Source organism: Oryctolagus cuniculus, chromosome 12 (assembly GCF_964237555.1).
Source record: "Oryctolagus cuniculus chromosome 12, mOryCun1.1, whole genome shotgun sequence".
Lineage (NCBI taxonomy): Eukaryota > Metazoa > Chordata > Mammalia > Lagomorpha > Leporidae > Oryctolagus > Oryctolagus cuniculus.
In genome coordinates, this window is record NC_091443.1 from 46,682,607 (window position 1) to 46,699,787 (window position 17,181).

The window sequence follows — 17,181 nt, forward strand, 5'->3', positions numbered from 1 at the left end:
ACTGTAGTATGTCCTGAAATCTGGTATTGTGATGCTTCTGGCTTTGTTTTAGTTGTACAAGATTGCTTTAGATATTCGAGGTCTCCTGTGTCTCCATATGAATTTCAGCATCATTTTTTCCAGATCTGAGAAGAATGTCTTTGGTATTTTGATTGGTATTGCATTGAATGTATACATTGCTTTTGGGAGAATGGACATTTTGATGATATTGATTCTTTCAATCCATGAGCATTGAAGAATTTTCCATTTTTTGGTGTCCTCTTCTATTTCTTTCTTTAAGATTTTTTTAATTCTCATTGTATAGATCTTTAACATCCTTGGTTAAGTTTATTCCAAAGTATTTGATTGTTTTTGTGGCTATTGTGAATGGGATTGATCTTAGCAGTTCTTTCTCAGCCGTGGCATTGCCGTGTATACAAAAGCTGTATGCCCCTCTCACCACTGCTATTCAATATAGTTCTGGAAGTTTTAGCCAGAGTCATTAGGCAAGAAAAAGAAATTAAAGGGATACAAATTGCTCTTTGCAGATGATATAATTCTTTATTTAGGGGATCCAAAGAACTCTACTAAGAGACTATTACAATTCATAGAAGAGTTTGGCAAAGTAGCAGGATATAAAATCAATGTACCAAATCATAAATCTTTTTTACAAAAAAGAAATGTGAATATAGACCTAGCATATGACCAGCCATCCCATTCTTGGTAATTTACCCAAGAAAAATTTAATCAGCATATGAAAGAGTTATCTGTACCCCTATGTTTATTGCAGCTCAATTCACAATAACTAAGATATGGAATGAACTCAAATGTCCATCAACTTAAGACTGGAAAATGAAATTATGGGATACATACACCATGGAATACTACACAGTGGTAAAAAATGGAATTTTTTTTTTTTGCACAAAATGGATTCTACTGGACAACATTATACTTAGTAAAATAATCAGTCTCAAAAAGGAAGATACCATATATTTTCCCTGATCTGTGTTAACTAGTAGAGTTTCTAATCTATAGAAATGAAGTTGAAAGTTTGAAATGTGATATCTTTTAACAGCCCTTGTCTCAACTGTTGAGGAACAGTTTTTTCCCCCTCATACTCTTTGTTGAACTCTTTACCCATTGTTGGTCTAATCTTATTATGTGTATTAAGTTAATTGAAAAATAGATCTTAGTAAAAAATAGAATGGAATTAGGAGAGGGAGGAGGAAGAATAGTGGGAGTGTGGGTAGGAGTATGGGTAGGGTGGTAAGAATCATTGTGTTCCTTAATTTGTATTTATGAAATGCATGAAGTTTGTCTACTTTAACTAAAAGGTTTCTGGGGAAAATGCATTACTTTGTGACAAATATCCATAATGGTGATGTTGTATAATTAATTTCTTATTTTGCAAAATGTCACAAAGACAGGCTTTTCTGCTCTTTTATGTGGTAGCTAGTGAGAATTATGGTAATCTACACTCTCAACAAGTAGCATGGCTTAGCACAGACAATATCACTCCATTTACTTTCAGAAATTTTATATGACTTAGATAGCTTTACCTTTTCTGCTTATGATGCAGATATTATGAGCAGAGTGAGATACAACATATTCATTCAGAATATGCTCCAGTGATAGCTGGATAATGAATACTCAATCTTTTGCAATAAAATCTTTATTGAAGAATTGAGAATACACTGCATTGATTTGTGACAGGCCTTCTATTTCTCCAGTTCCTATGAACTTGAATCTAAAAATGTACTCAGTAATCTAATTTTCTAAATTAACATAGAAGCATCATGATTTTTTTACATTGACTTCTTAAATTTTCCCATCTAGTGTACCTGTTAAATCTAACTAAATTATTAAAATGTATTTAAAGTCCATTTTAAGTGATTAAAGGATAATTTAGCCAATAGTATCATAAATTTTAGACATGTTTATAATTTACTATTAATCATACATTTTAAGCTTATTCAAACATTAATAAATGGGAGATTATATATTCATTTAGATGCTATAATATGTGAAATTGATGCTACAGTTGGGAAATGGGAAAATAATAAGTGAAAATGACTGCACTAATATTTAGCTTATGTTATGTGCTAGGTCATACTTAACAAACATTCCTTTAAATGTACTATGTAATGTATTTCTGATAAAAAAACCACAGGAAAAACAATGGTGAGCCCAAAATAATTTAACAAGTCTCCATATATAGAATGTTCTACGTACATCGGTAAATAGATCAAATTTATAATAATTCCTGCATATCTTAAGCTTGAAATTTTATTGAATAAATAATGACATCAGAGTAATGACTTGTTTGTAACTATGACAGGCAAGATGATTGCAAGGGAGAAATGAGCAAGATAGTTTTATTGTTTTTGACAGGCAGAGTTAGACAGTGAGAGAGAAGATAGTTTTATTTTAAAGGAAGTTTAGGATGGATCTAGCTTTTTTGTAAGGGGCAGAGAGAGAGAGAGAAAGAGAGAGAGAGAGAAATGGGATCTTCCATCTGCTTGTTCACTTCTCAACTGACTACAAAAGCTGGATATGGGCCAGGATGAATCCAGGAGCTAGGGACACCATGTGGATCTCCCATGTGGGTGGTAGAGACCCAGTTACTTAAGTCATTATCTGCTGCTTCCCAGGAGCATTTGCAGGGAGCTGGATTGTAAGTGAAGTAGATAGGGTTGAATTGGTGCTCTAGTAGGGTATGTATACGTTTCAAGTGGCAGCTAACTTTCTGTGCCACAATGCCCATTCTGGAACATGAAATCAATGCACTAAGATAAAGCCTAGTCATTCCTCGATTAACAAATGAGAACCTGGAAGTCATGAGATTTCTTATGAATGTTGATATTGATGAGAAAAGCAGAGTGCTTGACAAAATGGTGGTGCATATACTATCCCTTGTCCAGTATCTTGTGCATGTGATGAAACTTCATTATGTGAGGGACATACAATCCTATAAGGATAATGTTATCACCTTTGATGCCAAGTAAAAATACAATAATACCTCTTAATGTATTGAAAGAACTATTCTACTTTTTAAAATTTTTTTGACAGGCAGAGTGGACAGTGAGAGAGAGAGAGACAGAGAGAAAGGTCTTCCTTTTGCCGTTGGTTCACCCTCCAATGGCTGTCATGGTCAGCGCGCTGCAGCCGGCGCACCGCGACTATCTGAAGGCAGGAGCCAGGTGCTTCTCCTGGTCTCCCATGGGGTGCAGGGCCCAAGCACTTGGGCCATCCTCCACTGCACTCCCTGGCCACAGCAGAGAGCTGGCCTGGAAGAGGGGCAACCGGGACAGAATCCAGTGCCCCGAGCGGGACTAGAACTGGGTGTGTCAGCGCCGCAAGGTGGAGGATTAGCCCAGTGAGCTGTGGCACTGGCTGAACTATTCTACTTAAATGGAAATATCTTCTTTTGGAAAAATGGGAGGAACTGTAACTGTTGGTAGTTAAAGCTAAGCAGTAGAAATGGTGGTTGTGATGGTAGCCATGGGAAAGCAGGGTCTTCAACAGAACTGTAAGATTATGATTTGGCTTGGCATAGCTAGAACCTGAAGAAGTGATTGAAGTTGGTGAATGGTAGCAGAGTGTTAATTATAGCAAGCAGCATTGAGAACCATACTAGGCAAGGAGTTTAATTAGATAAATTGTAGTTTTGTACTGCTCTCTTCAAATAATAACAAGATTGTCACTTGAAGATTGTAGAATTGATTTTGGTAGAATACTAAGTATTACCGGAACAAAGATCTTTTGATGTTAACATGTTCTTTTGATCATATACACATTCTCCTAGCTATAAGGACTGGTAGAAATAAGGTTTTCAGAAGGATTTTCATCATGCAAGAATTATTTTCATCCTGGAGACAAAAATTGTAAGTCCTAAAATATCAATGAAATAATTGTAGTAAAAGAGATTTAAAATCATGTAGAATGGCCAAAATTGGTGGAAGACATGAACTTCATCATTCAGTTAGTTTAGAAACCTTTAGCAAATTTTCAGATCAACACTTTCATCATAATATAACCCCCTTAGCAAGTGAAAATAATATATGTTTGTGATCTAATACTCTAATTCTCTTCCCTTATTCAAGATAAAATAAATTTACCAATTAGAAACGAACACCAATTGTGGGGAGCAACTGAGACTAGACTAAATTACTGGAACTGCTAGGACTAATTCTATGCATCTGATCTCCCACAATATGGTGCTGAGTGACACCAAACAACTTCTACACAGCTGCTTCACCAGTTTGACTGATAAGCTGCAGGAGCTGATCCTGCTCCTGATTGGAGGAGAGCAGCGTGCTCCACGTGTGGGTAGCAGAGTTGGGATTGGTGGAAGAGGACTATAAAGGAGGAGAGAGACAACATGCACCGGGGACATCTGAGGAACATCTGAGCAGCCCCTGAGAGAGCCGGCCGGCTGTGTGCCGCTCCTCCGCAGAAGCGGGGAAAGCAGCAGGGGTGCCGCCCCTCTGTGGAGGTGGGGGGCGGTGGGGGGGTGTCCGGCAGCAAAGCCGGGAAGGACCGGCAGCTAACCCAGGATGGCATCGTTCCTCCGCGAGTGAGGGAATGGCAGCAAACCCGGGAAGGGCCGGGCAAAGAGAACAGTGCAGGGTCCAGTGTCGTTCCTCCGCGAATGGGGGAGCGACAATCAATGAATTCTATTTTGAAAATTTTGATCTGAATAAAAATGGGGGTACAACAGTAAGTCACAGCAGATATCAATTTGAAAATCTAAGGGAAAGTTTTACTTGCTCTTAAAGATTTATTGAATTATAAAACAATTCAATATTAAGATTTATAACAGGGAACTGTTATAAAGGATAATTGTTTTAAACATGTATCTTATGGTAGAATAAGTAACTGCTGAAACCAACATGCACTCTTTTTTTAAACTTTTATTTAATAAATATAAATTTCCAAAGCACAACTTTTGGATTACAGTGGCTTTTTTCCCCATAACCTCCCTCCCACCTGCAACCATCCCATCTCCCACCCCATTCTTCTAGATTCATCTTCAGTTATCTTTATATACAGAAGATCTACTTAGTATTTACTAAGTAAAGATTTCAACAGTTTGCACCCACACAGACACACAAAGTATAGAGTACTGTTTTAGTAGTAGTTTTACCATTAATTCACATAGTACAACACATTAAGGACAGAAATCCTACATGGGGAGTAACTGCACCGTGACTCCCATTGTTGATTTAACAATTGACACTCTTATTTATGATGTCAGTAATCACCTGAGACTCTAGTCATGAGCTGCCAAGGCTATGGAAGCCTCTTGAGTTCACCAACTCTGATCTTATTTAGACATGGCCATAGTCAAAGTGGAAGTTCTCTCCTCCCTTCAGAGAAAGGTACCTTCTTCTTTGATGGCCCATTCTTTCCTCTGGGATCTCACTCACAGAGATCTTTCATTTAGGTTTTTTTTTTTTTCTACAGAGTCTTGGCTTTCCATGTCTAAATTCCTCTCATGGGCTTTTTAGCCAGATCCAAATGCCTTAACGGCTGATTCTGAGGCCAGAGTGATGTTTAGGACATCTGCCATTCTATGAGTCTGCTGTGTATCCTGCTTCCCATGTTGGATGGTTCTCTCCTTTTTAATTCTATCAGTTAGTATTAGCAGACACTAGACTTGTTTATGTGATCCCTTTGACAAATTATAATCCATTATGACCTGAAACTGATCACTTTGACTAGTGAGATGGCATTGGTACATGCCACCTTGATGGGATTGAATTGGAATCCCCTGGCACATTTCTAACTCTACCGTTTGGGCATGTCAGATTGAGCATGTGCTGAACTGTACACCTCCTCCCTCTCTTATTCCCACTCTTATATTCAACAGGGATCACTTTTCAGTTAAATTTAAATGCCTAAGAATAATTGTGTGTTAATTACAGAGTTCAGCAATGGTATTAAGTAGAACAAAAAATACTAAAAGGAATAAAATAGTAAGTTGTTCCACAACAGTCAAGACAAGGGCTGATCAAGTCACTGTTTCTCATAATGTCCATTTCACTTCAGCAGGTTTCTTTTTAGGTGCTCAGTTATTTATCATTGATCAGGGAGAACATATGATATTTGTCCCTTTGGGACTGGCTTATTTCACTCAGCACGATGTTTTCCAGATTCTTCCATTTTGTTGCAAATGACCGGATTTCATTGTTGGTTTTTTTTTGACTGCTGTATAGTATTCTATAGAGTACATATCCCATAATTTCTTTATCCAGTCTTCTGTTGATGGGCATTTAGGTTGATTTCAGGTCTTAGCTATTGTGAATTGAGCTGCAATTAACACTGAGGTGCAGACAGCTCTTTTATTTGCCAATTTAATTTCCTTTGGGTAAATTCCAAGGAATGGGATGGCTGGGTTGTATAGTAGGGTTATATTCGGGTTTCTGAGGAATCTCCAGACTGACTTCCATAGTGGCTTTAGCAGTTTGCATTCCCACCAACAGTGGATTAGTATCCCTTTTTCTCCACATCCTCATAAGCGTATGTTGTTGGTATATTTCTGTATGTAAGACATTCTAACTGGGGTGAGGTGAAACCTCATTGTGGTTTTGATTTGCATTTCCCTGATTGCTAGTGATCTTGAACATTTTTTCATGTGTCTGTTGGCCATTTGGTTTTCCTCTTTTGAAAAATATGGCAGGTGCTGCGGCTCACTAGGCTAATCCTCCGCTTGCGGTGCCGGCACCCTGGGTTCTAGTCCCAGTTGGGGTGCCCGATTCTGTCCCAGTTGCTCCTCTTCCCGTCCAGCTCTCTGCTGTGGCCCGGGAGTGCAGTGGTGGAAGGCCCAGGTCCTTGGGCTCTGCACCCGCATGGGAGACCAGGAGGAAGCACTTGGCTCCTGGCTTCAGATCGTTGTAGCACGCTGGCTGCAACGCACCGGCCTTAGTGGTCATTGGGGGGTGAACCAATGGAAAAGGAAGACCTTTCTCTCTGTCTCTCTCTCTCACTGTGTAACTCTGCCTGTCGAAGGAAAAAAAAGAAAAATATCTATTTAGGTCCTTGGCCCATCTCTTAAGTGGGTTGTTTGTTTTGTTGTTGTGGAGTTTCTTGATCTCTGTACATTCTGGTTATTAATCCTTTATCTGTTGCATAATTTATAAATATTTTTCCCATTCTGTTGGTTGCCTTTTCACTTTCTTGACTGTTTCTTTTGTAGTACAGAAATTTCTCAGTTTGATGTAATCCCAATTGCTAATTTTGGCTTTAACTGCCTAATGCACTCTTCTCTAGTAGTAGTGCTTCAATGATTGTAGGAAACATTAAAACACACAAACATCCTTTTAAAGATTAGTAACAAAGACAATATGCAAGAAAAATGCATAGTTATGTATTTATTAATTTGTTTGTTTCCATTTCTTTTTCTTAGTTTCCTTCTGAATTTTGTTTAATTCTTTTTAATGTTTATCATCCCCAATCTGCATGTACATATAGATGAGGAAAACATGGGCAAGGGTGATTTTTATCTTTTGTAAATATTCATTTTATTTATTTATCTGAAAGGCAGAGTGACAGAGAAGTGGGGGGAGAGAGAGATAGAGAGAGAAGGAGACCTTCCATCCACTGGTTCACTCTCAAACAATTGCAGCAGCTGGGCTTTGGCCAGACTGAAGCTAGGAACCAGGAACTCCAACTGGGTCTCCCATTTGTGTGGTAGAGATCCAAGTACTTGAACCATCATCTGCTGTCTCTAAGATACATTAGTAAGGAGCTGTATTGGAAGTGGAGTAGCCAAGACTTGAATTAACCCTGAGATGTGAGATGCAGATGTCCCAAATAATGGCTTAACCTGCTGCACCACAGCACCCACCCCAAAAAGAGCAATTTTTAAATTCAAGTTTAGATTCTTAAAATTTTATTTATCAATCTAAGAGGAAATTCTTATATTTTTAAGAGTAAAATAGTCATTATAAATCAGGGATACTTTTTATGAACTTGATACCAGGAAAATAGGATTGGAATCTAGGTGAAGTGAGTGGTTATTATATTGTAATACATTGCCAATTTCTTCCTCTATTTTCTTCCTTCCTTCAGGTGACTAATCTATAGTACTCAAGGAGCACTACTCATTCAAGATGTCTACATACCTATGCACATGAAGTATATGGCAATGGCAGCTAGTTTGTGGAAATGGTACACTTAGAGGACTTCAAAGTTTCTTGTATGTGTCTTGAGATAAAAATGAAGGATATAAATGCGAAAGAAATAATTGGAAAATGATTTTGTATCTACGGTGGGTAGCTTTCCATTTCTTATTTAAATTTACATATGTCCTTACCACAAATCTTTCTTGTGCTTCTTCTAGCTTGAATTAGTGTCTATACCTTGTGACTATGTTCTACTAAAACAAAAAGCAAAGAACAAATCCTGAAGTCATCTTACTTTAACACATGAAAATTAATTTTTTCTTCCATAGGGCCTGCAAGTATGCAGGGTAGCTTCATTTTGGGGGTAGACCTAGAGATCAACACTCTTTTAATGTGACTTTACCATTGCAGGAAATGGATTTTGCTGTTGCAATGGCAGGGAAAGGGAGAGCAGAAAGGTTGTAGGTTGACTCTTAAATGCTTTGATCTGGAAAGGACACATATCACTTCTGTGCAGAATCTGTGGCCAGAGCTGCTCCAGTAGTCATATCAAATTGTAGGTCTCTGAAATGCAGGAGGAGCACATCCAACACTATTGATACAGATTGTAGTTAGCATAAACTGTATAATATGGAGATGGATTACAATTCTTTGTCAATTGTTTTAAAAGATTCTGCCTCCTGCAGTTGATCTAATGAGCATTCTTAAAGAACATAATCTCTTTATCTTATTATTTGAGATAAAGGAGGAAAAATTATTTGTTGATATGTGAAAATAATTTGTTCTTATATAAAGTAAAATGAATACAGTTCTAGTAATCCAAGTGGAATAATTGTTTAAAGAACATGCAGTTGATTATTTGAATGAGATCAATCATAGATTTCAATCTCTATTTTTCTCAAAAATTTTCCTTTACTGGAAGCATAACAGTGAAACATTGTAATTTCATAATGAATACATTTGGATGGAAATGTCTGCTTTTTTCCCCACAGAGGAATTGGAGTAGTTTAGTTATTATTGCTATCTTAAATATTTTATTCACTGGATGTACATATAAGGTCCATTTACAAAAAAATTTTTCCCCAAAGAAATCTTTTATTTAAGGAATACAAACTTCATGCATTTCCTAAGTGTAACTTTAGGAAGATATTGATTCTTCCCAACATACTCACCCACCCACACTCCCACCTATACTCTTCTTCCCTCTCTCGTTCCCAGTCCCATTCTTCACTAAGATCCATTTTTAATTAACTTCACATTCAGAAGACCAACTCTATATTGAGTAAAGAGTTCAACAATTTGCACACACAAAAAATCTGTTCCTCAACAATTGAGACAAGGGCTGTTAAGTCATTGCATCTCAAAGTTAATTTCATTTCTTTTTCTTTTTTTTTTTTTAGAAACTTAACTTTAAAGAAGCAGCCAAGAATGATATATCTTTTACCAGCACTTAGACATAACTATAACTTATGAGACATAAGAATATCCTCTGGCCGGCGCTGTGGCTCAATAGGCTAATCCTCCGCCTGTGGCACCGGCACACCAGGTTCTAGTCCCGGTTGGGGCGCCGGATTCTGTCCCAGTTGCCCCTCTTCCAGGCCAGCTCTCTGCTGTGGCCCAGGAGTGCAGTGGAGGATGGTCCAAGTCCTTAGGCCCTGCACCCACATGGGAGACCAGGAGAAGCACCTGGCTCCTGCCTTCGGATCAGTGCAGTGCACCGGCTGCGGCAGCCATTGGAGAGTGACCCAATGGCAAAAGGAAGACCTTTCTCACTGTCCACTCTGCTGTCAAAAAAAAAAAAAAAAAAGAATATCCTCCACTTAATACATTAAAAAAAGTCCTTGAGAACAAGTTTTATCATTAATTAAAAAAGCACCTGGGAAAACAAGGAATGGAGTTAGACACTAGGCCAACTAAAACTTATGAGACATAAGAATATCCTCTACTTCATTCGCTAAATTGAAATAAGTCTTTGAGAATAAGTTTTACTGTTAACTCTCATAATACAGCTCTTTGAGGACAGAAGTCCTACATTGGAAGTTAGTACATATTGACTCCTGTTGTTAATTTTTTAATATAGAGGAGGCAGAGAGGAATTCCTGGAACTGTTTTTTTTTTTTTAAAGATTTATTTATTTACTTGGAAGTCAGAGTTAAACAGAGAGAGAAGGAAAGGCAGAGAGAGAGAGAGAGAGAGAGAGTCTTCCATCCACAAGTTCACTCCCCAGATGGCCAAAATGGCCAGAGCTGCACTGATCTGAAGCCAGGAGCCAGGAGCTTCTTCCAGGTCTCCCACGTGGGTGCAAGGGCCCAAGGACTTGGGCCATCTTCTACTTCTTTCCCAGGCCATAGAAGAGAGCTGGATCGCAAGTGGAGCAGCCGGGACTCGAATCGGCTCCCGTATGGGATGCTGGTGCTGCAGGTCGAGGATTAACACACTGAGCCACAGTGCCGGCCTCCCAAAGGAACATTCTAAACCCGTTAAATGACAACTACAAAAAATCAACACTACTATCACATATTCTGGGGAAAGACTAAATTCTTTCCAAGATCAGGAAAACGGATGCCCACTTTTTCCACTTTTTCATGCTTCAAAGAAGTTTCAGTCAGCAATAAGTTAGAGGTCAGTTGACTGCATCCTGAGGACCTAATCTGGTCTAACAATTTTTATACATGCTTTATTTGTATCTCACTAAACCCTTTTTTTACGTAGTTAATTTTGCAGCAGAGTTGTGATAGAGAATGTGTGACAAACAAAACCTATAGTATTTACTACCTGATCCTTTATAGAAAAAGTTGATTCTTATGGCAGAAAACATTTAGGGGAGAGAAAGGGAACGAGGGAGGGAGGGGGGAGAGAGAGAGAGAGAAAGAGAGAATAGAGAGAAAGAGAAACTCTTTTATATGCTGGCTTGCTTCCCCAGTCGACAATAGCCAGGACTTGGCCAAGCTGAAGTCAGGAGGCAGGAACTCCTCCCTGGTGTTTTATGTGGGTGGCAGGGACTCCAGTACTGAGCTATCATCTACTACTCCTAGGTGCATTATCAGGGAGATAGATGGGAAGTGAAATAGTTGGGACTTGAATCAATAGTCCAATATTGGATATGGGCATTCCAAGCAGCAGCTTAACATACTATACCAGGACACCCACCCCAGCATCTATCATGACTAAAAGATTATTTCACTCATCACAGTCATTCAAAAAGTAATTGCATTTTAAAACCGTAATTTTTATTGTGTTTATTCTGATTAGTGGCAGGTAGTCTTACATGTGTTTGAAGTAATATATTGTCATAAAAATCATTGCTCTTGAGAAATAATGTAATCTCTTAAAAATGTTTTTAAACACATCCAAAGGAACTAAGTTTCATATTTTAAAATTATTGCTTCATAATGCTGTATATATTGGTATTTGGCCATGAACAATGGTAGGCAGAATTCGTTGAGGAATTGGACAAGAAGAGGTAAACAAGGAATGAAAATCAAACACAAAATTTGTGGTTGAAATGTCTTTGTAATCCACGATCTCAAGCTAAGACAGGAAAAAACCTCTCAAGATACCATATTGATGAATCAGGATTAGTATTAAAATATATAGATTTGGCAAATGTGTAGTCATAAAGAGATTCTGTATACCAACAGGCTTTAGAATCAATATATCTTAATTAAATATAAAAAATTAACATGAAGTCATGAATTAGATTATTCCTAAACCCTTCCACATGTCCGCTTTATTTTCTTGCTACATGTATCAGGCTTTTGTTAGGAAAACAGAAACCACTCTACAGATCTTTGAGCTTACCTGATATTTGTCAGAAGGAAATTCTTCACAGAATTAGTGAGAATGACAGTACTTTTCCTTGCTCAATAGAGCAATCATATTTATTTCATTTCAGGAGGAAACTATAAGTTCTTACAAAAATCAAAGCGTTTATATGAAAAAGAGAGTACTCAGTGGATTAGCATAGCTTCCAGCCTCATTTATGATAATCAAATTACATTTGTTTTCTTCCAGATTTATAGACATTACCATTTGTCATAAGCAGACATATTGAGAACCTGCAAAGCTGATTAGAATGATACTGGACTAGCAAATAACTTTAGTCCACTGATATTAGAAAATTGGCAAAAAAATGCATTGCTAAATCTGGGTCTATATTACAAAATAAAAGCTTTTCACCTACCTATCTATCTACCAATCATCTATCTGCCTAACTAAAAATAATAAGTAATTTAAAAGTAATCAGAATAAATAAAAACAAAATAATAATACCCAAACTCTCAACGCTTGTAGGGAGTCTGTGTATAAAGAAGAGATATAGGGACTTATCATATAAGTAATTTGCTATGAATACATGAATGCAGAAGACACATAAAAATTAAAATTTCATTATATATAATACCATTTGTGATGGGTGGGAATCTAAGAATGTCTTTTAAGAGTCCCAGTCCTGGAGCCGGTGTTGTATAGTGGGTCAAGCTGCAGCCTGCGACACCAGTATCCCCCACGAGCACTGGTTTGTGTCCCGGCTGATCCAATTCTGATTCAGCTCCTTGTGAATGTGCCTTGGAAAGCAACATAGGATGGTTCAAGTGCTTGGGCACCTACACCCACATGGGAGACCAGGAGGAAGCTCCTGGCTCCTGGCTTCTAGCTTTAGATCAGTGCAGTTCTGGCTGTTGCGGCCATTTGGGGAGTGAACCAACACTGTCTGTAACTCTACCTGTCAAATAAATAAAATATTTAAAAAAACATCTTTTTTTTTTTTTTTTAAGATGTATCTGCTTTAAAAAAAAAAAGAGACTCACTCCTGGTACACCCCAATCTTCTCCTGGTTATTCAGTCAAGCAGTAGCAAAGGAATTTTGCATATGCAATTAAAGTTTCAGTTAACGCTAAAATAGGGATATTACTCTTCTAGGCAAGAGTTAATCAGTTGAGCCCTGAAAAAGCAAAGTTTTCTCTGGCTGATCACAGAAGATGAAGTCAGAAATTCAAGGCATGAAAGGATTTGACCTGTTGTTGACTTGAAGGTGGAGGAGGGATCTGGCAAGGAATTTATATATCTTCTGATTTCTGAAAGTAGACCTGGCTGATAATAAGCACAGAAGTAGGGTCTCTCAATGTGTCTGCCACTATTCTTTTCAAACACACACACAAACAAATAAAACTTGAAAAATAGAGTTCCATGCTCCAATTTATCAATTAAGGGCAAATGGGGGAATCTAAACACATTTTGTATCTAAACATTTTCTTCAAGGCAGTGCACTGACATTTTGTTCCACAGGGAAATCTATTTTAATGAAACAACCTTGGAGTGAATCCTGCAATATATGTATTTTAGTCGGTCTAATTTATAGACTCAAGGATTGGCCATTTATTCATTAGAGAATGATTATAGCTATCAGACAGGAAATACTCCCCCAACTGGCTCTAAAAATAATCAGAATAACTTCATTGTTTTCATGGATATGACAACATAAATCTCATTAACTACTGTAACTTACCTCACAGGGTGCTTAACATTGGTTATTCATCCAGAATCTATGTTGGTGACATGATAGACATTACTCATTATGATTGATGTGAGTCATGAAGCTATGACTGATTTGCTGCATGGATCCATCAAGTCTCTAGTTATTGCCAAACACACTTTCAATTTAAATTTGTGGTGAATCATTTGAATTAGTGCATAACTATTGACAACCTCAGAAAAAAATCACTAGCATGGGAAAGTATTGGCCTGTTATCTAACTCATTTCAATTCAAGTAACATTTCTAGTTTAGTCTCAGTCAAGGCGACCTCCAATGCTTAGAATTCATTTCCAGCATCATGAAGTTTTGGTTTCCTAGGTTGAGTTTTACAGCAAATTGCTTTGTGACCTTGAATAAATTTTTAAGTTTCTTTTTCTAAAATAGTAACAACAAAATTGGGATATCTGAAGATGTCTGCTGAGGTGTTCAGGGAATACTCTTTTTAATAGACAGTAGTGAGAGACTCAGGAATGGGACAAGAAGCACTATGGTCACAAACAACAAGGTTAACAGCCCACCAAATACTTGTTACTTTTTGTGTGAAGTAAGGGGTAAAAAAGAAAATTCTTGGCAATAAATAGCAAAATTATTTTTTGAAGTGACTAGAATGAAGGTACTGAAGTACCAAGGGGGCACCTACTGGGAATAATGGCCCATTTTTAATTTCTAAGCACTTGTGTGAAAATTTTCAAATTGAGGAATAATATTATGAAACTAAAGCAGTTGTAAACTATTTTAATAATTATCAATTCATTTGAATTTTGTTGCATTTATATCATCATACTCAACTATTTTGGAGAAAGTTCCTGCATCATATTTATAGTTCAAGTATTCAGTTAAAATATTGAAATAAAAATATTTCAATTGTGGTTAAAATTAAACAGTAATTAAAATAATTATTCATTGCTTGAATCAACAAAAACGTACATTTAGGTGCAGGGGGCGGAGCCAAGATGGCGGAATAGTGAGGGCGCGCACCGATAGTCCGGGAAAATTTAGTTTAATAAAAGGGGAGTTACGGTAGCCGCAGAAAAAAGAACCAGGAAAAAATTGCACGGGAATCGTGAATCGGAGGACCTACTGGGAGAACAAGGTCGCCCACCGCGCGGAAGCCAAGTCGCGGGACGGAGCCGCAGAAGCCCCAGTGCTCCAAGGGGAGTGCATGCCACACAGACAACAGCGGGGAGACTTGGGACGCTCCACACATCGGCGCTGGAAGGGGAGGTGAGCTCAATAACCCGAGACATTGGTGGGGAAACGGGGGTCAGAATCTAGAGGGGGGCCGGAAAGTGCAGCAAACTCACTACCGGAAAGAAGGAAAAAAAAAGCTTCGGGGTTTCTCTTCCCCCTAACCTTCCAAAGGTTACAAGGCTGGAAGGCTAGAATTCCCAAGAGACAAAGAGCAGGCCTGCGCTCTGGATTTACATATCAATGGGGGAGAGCTAAGGAACTGAGTCACTACAATTCAGTAGCCTAGGCAACCCAGTGGGAGTCCAGAGGAGCCAAAGACTGGAAGCTAAATACCATCAATTCTGCACAGCCGTGCCCTGCGGTGTTACTTACCCCCTGAATAAATAAAATAAATAAATAAATAAAAAGAGAGAGATTTACCACGCATAACCTGAGGGTGTCACCTTTGCACACCCTTAACCTGGAAGAACCAGGCAGAGCTCTCAGGCCGCACCCATCTCAAGCCTCCAAGGCTCCTCCAACAGCAGGCAGTCCACTTAACACGGACACAGTATAAATAAAAAAAAAAAAAAAAGAAAAGAAAAAAAAAAACGCACAGTGACGCAAGAAGAATTAACTATGCCGAGTAACAAACACAGAAATAGAGGGAGCAAGATCAACGATGACACTATGATGCCTCCAAATAAGCAAAACACCCCAAGCCAAGAGTATGAAGATGATGAGATAGAAGAAATGCAAGATACGGATTTCAAAAAATTTATGATAAGAACATTTAGAAGTTTTCAAAAGCAAATCCTTGAACTACAGAAATCCTTAATGGACAAGATTGAAAATCTCTCTCGTGAAAACGAAATTTTAAGGAAGAGTCAAAATGAAACTCAGAAACTAGTAGAACAGGAAAGTGTTATAGTGCAGAGAAATCAAAATGAAATGAAGAGCTCAATAGATCAAATGACAAACACATTAGAAAGCCTTAAAAACAGAATGGGTGAAGCAGAAGAGAGAATATCGGACTTAGAAGATAGAGCACAGGAAAACATACAGTCAAACCAAAGAAAAGAAGAGGAAATTAGAAACCTAAAAAATATTGTTGGGAATCTACAGGATACTATCAAAAAAACCAACATTCGAGTTCTAGGAGTTCCTGAAGGCATGGAGAGAGAGAAAGGATTGGAAGGCCTTTTTAGTGAGATACTAGCAGAGAACTTTCCAGGTTTGGAGAAGGACAGAGATATCCTAGTACAGGAAGCTCATAGAACCCCCAATAAACATGACCAAAAGAGATCCTCACCACGACACGTGGTAATTAAACTTACCACAGTGAAACATAAAGAAAAGATCCTAAAATGTGCAAGAGAGAAACGTCAGATTACTCTCAGAGGATCTCCAATCAGACTCACAGCTGACTTCTCATCAGAAACCCTACAAGCTAGGAGGGAATGGCGAGACATAGCACAGGTGCTAAGAGAGAAAAATTGCCAGCCCAGAATATTATATCCTGCCAAGCTCTCATTTGTGAATGAAGGTGAAATAAAGACCTTTCATAGCAAACTGAAATTGAAAGACTTTGTGGCCACTCGTCCGGCCCTGCAAAAGATACTTAAAGATGTGCTACACTCAGAAACACAGAAACACGGCCATCAATATGAAAGAAGGGAAGGGAAGAACACCTACCAGTAAAAGAGCATGGGAAGCTCAAAGCATATACTAGAAAATATTTCCGGGAAAATGGAGGGCAAAGTCACTACGTATCAATTGTCACATTGAACATTAATGGTCTGAATTCTTCAGTTAAAAGACACCATTTAGCTGACTGGCTCACAGAACACAACCCAACTATTTGTTGCCTACAAGAAACACATCTCTCTAACAAAGAGGCATGCAGACTGAAAGTGAAAGGTTGGAAAAAGATATTCCATGCCAACAGAAACCAAAAAAAAGCAGGTGTAGCCATATTAATATCAGACAAAATAAACTTTAATACAAAAACTGTTAAGAGAGACAAAGAGGGACACTATATAATGATTAAGGGTTCAATTCAACAGGAAGATGTAACTATTATAAATGTATATGCACCTAATTACAGGGCACCGGTCTATTTAAAAGATATGTTAAGGGACTTAAAGGGAGATTTAGATTCCAATACAATAGTACTGGGGGACTTCAATACTCCACTCTCAGAAATAGACAGATCATCCGGACAGAAGATCAACAAGGAAACAGCAGATTTAAATGACACTATAGCCCAAATGGATCTAACAGATATATACAGAACTTTCAACCCTACATCTACAGACTTCACATTCTTCTCAGCAGCGCATGGAACCTTCTCTAGGATTGACCACATACTA

General features: G+C 38.1%; 1 long non-coding RNA gene across 1 annotated transcript in view; it reads left to right on the forward strand.

The window, feature by feature from the left end:
• The first annotated feature begins 5,259 nt into the window (after positions 1 to 5,259).
• LOC127483808 (uncharacterized) overlaps positions 5,260 to 17,181 on the forward strand; it is a 43,247-nt gene continuing 31,325 nt past the window's right edge. The window contains exons 1-2 of the long non-coding RNA XR_007910517.2: positions 5,260 to 5,360; positions 8,053 to 8,251. This is a non-coding gene — a long non-coding RNA (uncharacterized lncRNA). The remainder of the gene's footprint in view (positions 5,361 to 8,052; positions 8,252 to 17,181) is intronic.